Below are 8,717 nucleotides of genomic sequence, written 5' to 3'. Positions count from 1 at the left end.
TGAAAGTCGACCTTCTACAAGAAGTCTTTTAGAGTTCTCTTTAACCTTAGTTCCTTCTTTGTCAGAAAACCTTTAATTTGCCCTGCAAGTACATTGTTGTTTGTACATAGTTGTTTGAATGTTTTCTCCACTATTAGACTGTGAGTTCCTTGAGAACAGAAATACCTTATTTTTTGTTTTATTTTGGTTTCACTCTTTGTTTCTGCTTTCTCCATATCTAGGTGCTTATCACAATGTCCCACACATAGTAGGTATTCTCTAAATGCTCATTGACTAAGATTGGTTTGGGGAACCATAAGATGTGCTTTTAGATTTCTAACTCTGTTCAGTAAAACAGAAAAAGAGGAAATCAGACTCTCTTCCAAGGAAACATTTAAAGATTATAGACCTTCAAGTCTGAGGACCTCTTAATATTCTATGTACTATGAACTTTACAAAGCTCAAAAATATTTGTTATGTGTATGGTCCCAAAGCATACTTGGGGACTCAGAACTATGCCACTAAATCCAAATCAGGACTGTGCATCCACAGAGTAATCTGGAATCAGCCAAGCACCAAGTAGCTTGGGACCTTACTCTTTCCCTATATGTTGAACCCAGTTGTCTGAAACACCACAAAGAGAAGCAGGAGTCAATTTTTCATGTCTTTATTGATATTGTAAAGGAAGGAAAGGAGAAGATCTGTACTGTCCCAATATCCTGGTCTACATGAGGACTTCAAGGATGCCTCCAAAATGCCCATCTTCCTTTCAATACACTGAAACAAGAAAAGAAGAGGTTCAGAAAAGGTAAACTGTGCTTGATTTGGTACCTTGGCTGATGGCAATGGCAATGGCAAAGTAATATATTACTGAAATTTTAAACAGAAAAAACAAAATTTGGAGAGAGACCTAGGGCAGGTGTAGGGATGAGTAGCATAAAGGAGAGGGGGAAAAGAATAGGTGGAATTTGATCTGTATGAGTGTGTGTGTGTGTGTGTCTTATACACACACATCTTTTCTATGTATCTGTCTATCTGTTTCTCTATCTCTGTCTGCCTCTCACTTTCTCTGTCTCTCTCTCTCAAGGAGAATGGTTCAGAGAGAAACAAAGGTGAGCAAATACTTGGGAGGAGAATGAAGAAGAGTCAGGCTAATAGAATAGGAGAAAGAGCTATAACAAAATTGGGGGGACTAATATGATGTGAGTTGACAACCAGTACATATTCAAACGTGGACAATGGTTACCTGAAGAAAAACAAATGAAATACCTTAGGGGTAGAAGGACTGGACCACTTCTTACTGGCCACGTCGACGGCCTCCTTGACGGCTACCTTGAGGGCCTCCTTTTGGGCCACCTGGACGACCCCCTCGTTGACCACTTGAACGACGTCCTCGTGGGCCACCTGGATGACTTCCTTGCCAGGCACCAGGATGACCTCCTTTTCGATAACCTGGTGGACTACCTGGGGCTAAACTTCCTGATACATCATATCCAGGGGGACCTAGACACTCATGTTTTTGATAGCTGCCTTGATACTTGCCAAAGGGCTTGTTCTCTTGTTCCTCCTCAGAGTCCTGATAATCTGGTTCATAGTCATTTGGTGCTGCTATACCTCCTTGATCTTTTGAATTTTCTTTATCCTCTGAGAGGAGACAGCACAGGTAGAGAAAATCATATGAAGGAAGAAGCCTGATATGCAGTGGAAGCAGACAAAATTGTTGGTGTCATAGGCTCAATGTCCAAAGGATGGGGCCCTTGCTACCTTCTCAGAACTGTTAAATGAGGGTGACCCAGGTCAATCTGGTGTATGTCTAAGGATCTAAGAGATCCAGGCTTCTCCCAGGCTCAAGGTAACCATGGATGATATTATGTCATAGAAGATCATATAAGTCATTGGCAGGGAATAGGCCTTAACTAGGCTCATATAATGACAGCAGTAGAAGACATTGACAACACAATATATCAAAAGCATGATTTATCCTTTTAATTGGGTCTTGGTGATATGTGTTTCTTACATATACATCCCCTCATTTGGTTCACTATGTATGGATACCTCCTATATATTTCTTATTAATTTCAATTTTATACTTAGTATATATGTAGATAAATAAATTCAGGCTTTGGGAGATTGTGCAAGAATTTACATCATTTTTTTGCACTTCTTATGTAGTGTCCATCACTCAAAATTTATCGAGTGCCTATAATGTGCTAGTTTGTCTGACTGACTGGTACAAAGTAAAACAGCCGAATGTGGCCTCTTGTTTAAAGAAGATTCAGTCCCATGAAATTCCTAGCACATGGGACAATTCAATGGCCTTCTAGAACAAAAACGGAGTTTACAGGGTATAGTTGGGAAGAATGAAGTGGGGGAAGAAGGGAATGAAGGAAACAGAAGGAAATATTTGATTTAAATGTCAGTAGCCTGCCTCCCAAAGATTTATTGTGATCATCAGTTGAATTTTTGTTGATCTTTTACATTCTAGCCATTTAAGAGGGAGAGGAAAGTGAATGAAGAAAGGTTCCTAGAAATAAATGAGGACAGAATTAATAGTTACCTGTTACTTCACAAAAAAAAAAAAAATGGAGCTGAATTTCTTGTGAATTGCCTCATCCTGTGACAAAGAACATCCCAAAGAGCTGCTGCTCTGAATGAAAGAATCATTAAAAGCGAAAAGAGGCTGAAGCACAATCCCCCCAAATTATGATATGAAAGTCCTTGGAAGGTCCTACTTTGTGATGCATACAGAGACAATTTAATTGGAAAACTCAGTGAAGTCCAAGTGCATGTTAGAATATTTTCTTCCCAGCAGTCTTACCTGTATTCTGTACAGAGTCTTCGTCTGGGTAATCTATAGGGGGAAATATGAAATAACAAGAGAGGCCAAACTTTTTTGCATCTTCACTTTAGTCTACAAGTTGTTGCTGAATTTTTCCCCACCCTCAATCAATATGGCTTTAAACCTGAATAAGGCCTTCTTGGTTCTTACAATGCCAGTTCCAAAGGGAATGAAATAATCTTATTTCCATACTGTTAGGATTTCAAGAGAGAGAAACATCCTCATGTTAAAAAGATATTGAGTCCATCAGAATATGTATTTTTCATATAAGATTTAAGATCATAGAATTTTCAACTGGAGAATACCCTAATTGTCATCTAATCTAACTCTGTCATTTTCTAAGAAAAAACTGGAGGCATTCAAGGAAAATTGTCAAGCCAACAAGCTTCATTGAGCTGTGAACCATGTGCCAGTCCCAGTGAGTTACTCAAGGTCGTACCAGAAAAGGTATAATTTTAATCTAGGTCTTTTGACCTTATGCACCTTTCTTTTGACCCAGTATGTTGCCTTTCCCTGGAGTACTAGACTAAGAGCCAAGAATTGGAGTTCATATAACAGCTTTGAAATTATTAGTCAGTTATGCCAAGGGAAAGTCATTTAACCTCTCCAACCCTAAGTTTCTTCATCTGGAAAATGATGATAATAATCTCACTGAGGCAGAATGACACAGAGAATCGAAAGGTAACCTCAGAGCCAAAAATCCTGGCTTCAAATTGTATCTTTGAAACCTATTGGCCATATGAACATAGGAAATTGCTTACTGCTCTCAGTACTGTAAGAAACTCTCTAAGACAGTAATTTGTTGAGTAGGTGCAGATAGATCTGCACTGGGAGAAGGAGTTGCAGATTCATTCCCTACTAAACTGTTGCTGCATCCATTGATCGTAGCTATATCTGAAAAAAGTTCAACACTACTATAACTTAAGAATACTGAGATCCCATGTGGTGGACGTTATTGTTTCCCCACTTGGGCTAACTCTATGTGTTGCAAATACTTCTGATAAAAAATAATAAAATTTTATTCCAATACCCTGTGTTATTGGTCAGGATGCCAAATATTGGCATACTTGAATATGTTTAGATAAGTTTTGAGTGTGAGGACTCATTGTCAATGAAAAAAAATCATTCTCATTTCATTTTTAGTTAGAACTTCAGGTCCATGAAGGCTGAAACTGTTTCATTCTGATTTTGCTTCACAAATTTTCTTTTGCTTCCCCAGCAACAAATGCTTGTTGATTGATTGATTGTTGATATTATGAAGATATGACTTCCTTTCCATGAAGAGTAAAAGGCTTCATGGGTGAGGAAGAATTCACAAATATTTATGGGAAAATTTAGTCTCTGACAGAGCAGTCTCACCACAGAGGAATTATATGTACCTTGGAAGCATTTGATAAACACGTTGAAAAGAAGGAGTTCATGTAGTAAATAAAATAATTGAATTGAATGTCTATACAGTGTCAAAATCTGAATGAAAAAATGAAAAACTCAGTTATCTATATATTGTCAAATATACAGACATGTTTTATCCCATAAATGGAAATGTTTCATTAGAGAGAAAATATTTTTATTTTTTTATCAATATTTTGTACCAGTTGGTTCAATTCAATTAATTGAGATGTTATTATTATGCGCCAGTAGCTTTGGCCCTTTGTTAGTTGCTGGGGCATACAAAGAAAGAATAAGTAGTCCATGGTGTTAAGGAATTTAAAGTCTATTTGAGGAAGGAACATGCAGAGAGAAAATAAATGCAAAATATGTAAAAAAAAATAATTTCTTAGGTGAAGGCAACATCTCAACGGGGAATAAGGCAGGAAATCAAGATAGATTTCCTATGCGAGTTGACAGAAAGAACTTTAACAGAAGGTAGGAATCTAAGAGGTAGAAGTGAGTGGTAAATGAGCTACAGTTGCAGGGGAGTGAGATAGTTGGATAAAATATGGGATAATGGAATGTTGTGCGTGAGGAACAGCAATGAGCATAGATTACTGAAGAAAAGAACAAATAGAGCTTAAATAATAGGTGGTGATTGGTTTCAAATTCAAGAATTAAGAAAATATTTGAGGAGTCATCAGAATATGAAAAATAAGACTACTACATACTATTTATCTAACTCTAGGAAGGCAAAAGTATCTGAATTAATGAGAAGAGCTAATTCCAAACGACCTCACTTGAATTACACTCTGACATCGCCCCTCACACAACCTCCTAACCTGATCATAAGTAAGTGTGTTCCCCACTTACCATCATCAGTAAGTTGAGCTGAGCTCAAGCCCAACAAGGCCACTGAGAAAAGGAACAGTAGCCGCTTCATAGCAGGCATGGTATCAATGTTATCTGTGCTACATAGACTGAGGACAACTGTTCTTATAAGGACCTCAGACAACAAAAGTCCCTTATCTGAATCCATTGTTCATGTTTAGATCACTCCCATTCCAAAATTTTAATTGGATTGATTTTGAGAGTTGGCAAAAGTTCGTGCCCAAAAAGTCATGAACAAATATAAATTAGTCAAAGTCTTTGAAACCACCTTGCCTGGAAACATAACATATAATATTGTGATTTCAATAATGTGTAATGTTCCATTTGTGATTTCCGTCTCTTACAGAAACCTGGATTCTTTGAGGGTATTTTGATATCCTGTGTTGCACAATTCATTTAAATGTCATTGACTTAAGTCCATTCACTAGCTTTCTTCCAGTGCAGGGAATTACCTGGTCAAGTCAATATGCAATGGAAGGAAAAAACAACAGAAATGAAATCACTAGAAGCAGTAATTATACAGGAAAGCTCCTGCTCCATACCCTTCTATTAGAAGCTACATAAACATAAGCAGTTGCACTTTTCAATCACCTGAGGATACGAGCCTTTAAAGCACTGGGCTACTATGCCTCTCTCCATAATTCCTTCTTCACCAATATCTTAAATTATATTTCCCAAAAGCTAACTACATTAAATTTAGCTAAATATTTGATGTTCACAACCCATTCTTCCCAAATCTAATGTGTCCCTTCACACTTCTAAATATTTTGTTCACCAAAACCCTATTATCATGAAATAATTCTCCAGGTGAAAAGAATTTCCCTGTATTGTTTCCTTTTGATATCCCATTACCATTACATTCATCCCTCTCCCCAGATTTATAGGCTCATAGGTAATAGTTTGTAGACTCAGATTGGGAAGAGATTTTAAAATTTCCCTCTTTTTCCAAATAAAGAACATGAAGCCAAATAGATGAAGTGACTTTTCCATGATCAGAAAATAGGCAGCAGAGCCAGAGTGCAAACTTTTATCTATCAGTTTTTCTGTTGATGGAGAATTGATTTATCACTTATTATCCAGGACTGAGATTGGTAACTAGAATTTTTGTTTATATTACTATAGTAAGTGTGCATATTGTTCTCTTAGTTCAACTAATTCCACTCTACAAGAGTTCACAAAATTTTTTCTCTTTCTCTAAATTTATCATATTCTTCATTTTTGATAGAACAATTAACAGCTCATTACATTCATATAGTCAAAATTTGTTCAGTCATCCTCTAGTAGATAGACATTTATGGCATTTCAAGTTGTGTTTTCTATACTTTGAAAAAAGTTATATATAGCTTCTTATATACAAAATTTTTTTCTGACTTTGACCTCCTTGACCTATATACAAAGTAGTAAGATCAAGAAAATGGACATAAATAAGTTATTATATAGTTTTACTTCATTTCAAATTGTTTTTAAAAAATATGTGCATCTATTCACAGCTTGACTGAAACTGGGTAAATGTGCCTGTCTTCTCACTGCTGGTTTTATTCAGTTCCTTCAGTTGTATCTGACTCTTCTTAATCCTATTAGCGGTTTTCTTAGCAAAGATACTGAGTGGTTCCTTACTTCCTTCTTCAGCTCATGTTACAGATAAGAAACTGAAGCAAACACTGTTAAGTGACTTGCCCAGGGTCAGGCAGCTACTAAGATTCTGAAGTCAGATTTATACACATGAAGATGAGTCTTTCTGATTCCAGGCACCAACCCATATCTACCATGTCACATCATTAACTATTGTCCCTCAAAAGTAAACTGTATTCACCTTTAAGTAACTTTGCTACTTTGAAATTTTTAAGGATAAATTTAAGAATTGCATTCATTTGCATTTACCTTATAATGAATTCAAACAATTTTAAAATGGTCGTAGATGGTTTGAAATGCTTTGGGAGTGTTCAATTGCATATTCTAAAGATTTATCTATTTGTTGTTTTTTACTGAACTTGTATTTTTCTCCTTTTTTAATTTTTGATTCTCTTTTAAAAAATGGTCTGCATTGGGGAGTAGGGCACTCGTCAGAGTACCATTGCAAAAAAGAGTGCTAAAATCCATTTGTGATTTCACCATTGCTAAAAAAGAGTCACTCAGACCTGAGCACAGGCCAGCATAGGAGTAAACACTTCATCATATCACCTGAGAATAACAGGTAACTTACAGGTCCCTAAAAGTATTTCTGAAAACTGATGCACAAAACCACTGAAGCTTGGGAGAGCACACCCTCCACCATGAAGGAGAGCACTACTTTAAGAAATAGTTAAAAGTCAACTAATAGGCTGTGATAATGAGAAAACAATGGGGAGAAATTCCTACTATAGAAAGTTATTATGGTGACAATGAATATCAAAGTACACACTCAGAAGAAGATATCAAAATCAAAACTCCTATATCCAAAGCCTCCCATAAAAATATGGATTGGTCTCAGGCCACGGAAGAGATCAAAAAGGATTTTGAAGATCAAGTAAGAGAAATAGAGAAAAAAATGCAAAGAGAACTTAGAGTGATGAAAGAAGAAAAGAGTCAACAGTTTGGTAAAGTAGATAAAAAGAAAACACTGAAAAAAATAACACCTTAAAAAACAGAGTAGACCAAATGGCCAAAGAGGTCCAAAAGCCAATGAGGAGAAGAATGTCTTAAAAAGAAGAACTGTCAAAAGGAAAAGGAAGTCCACAAGCTTACTGAAGAAAATAATTCCTTAAAAATTAGAATGAAGTAAATGGAAACTAATGACTTCATGGGAAATGAAAGAACAATAGAACAAAACCTAAAGAATGAAAAAACTGAAGAAAATGTGAAATATCTCATTGGGAAAAACACTTGACTTGGAAAATTGATCTGGGAGAGATAATTTAAAAATTTTTGGATTAAGTGAAAACCATTATCAGAAGAAGAGCCTAGATAATATCTTTCAAGAAATTAACAAGGAAAATTGCCCTGATATTCTATAACCATATGATAAAGTAGAAATTGAAAAATCATCTCCTGAAAGAAATCCCAAAATGAAAACTGACAGGAATATTGTAGCCATATTAAAGAATTCTCTAATCAGGAACAAAATTATGCAAACAACCAGAAAGAAACAATGTAAACATGATGGAACCACAGTCGGGATAACCAAAGATTTAGTAGCTTGTACTTTACAGGAACAGGGACTTTGGAATGTGATGTTCTGGTGGGCAATGGTGATAAGATTACAACCAAGAGTCACCTACACAGCAAAACCGAGTATAGTCCTTTAGGGGAGAAAATGAATATCCAACGAAATGGAGGACTTTCAAGCATTCTCAAAGAATTCTCAAAGAACAGAGCTGAATAGAAAAGGACTTTCAAATACATGACTCCAGAGAGGCATAAAGAGCTAAATAGGAAAGGGAAAACATAAGGGACTTAATAAGGTTAAACTGTTTATATTCCTACATAGGAAGATGATGTTTATAACTCATAAGACCACTCTCATTATTAAATACATACATACATATATATGTATATATATACACACACAGAGAAGCCACAGGTGTAATTTGAATAGGAATATATGATTTCTAAAAAATAAAATTAAGAGATGAGAGAGGAATGTATTGATAGAAAGAGA

Source organism: Notamacropus eugenii, chromosome 6 (assembly GCF_028372415.1).
Source record: "Notamacropus eugenii isolate mMacEug1 chromosome 6, mMacEug1.pri_v2, whole genome shotgun sequence".
In the NCBI taxonomy this organism is placed as follows: Eukaryota; Metazoa; Chordata; class Mammalia; order Diprotodontia; family Macropodidae; genus Notamacropus; species Notamacropus eugenii.
Note: the sequence above shows the minus strand (reverse complement) of the source record.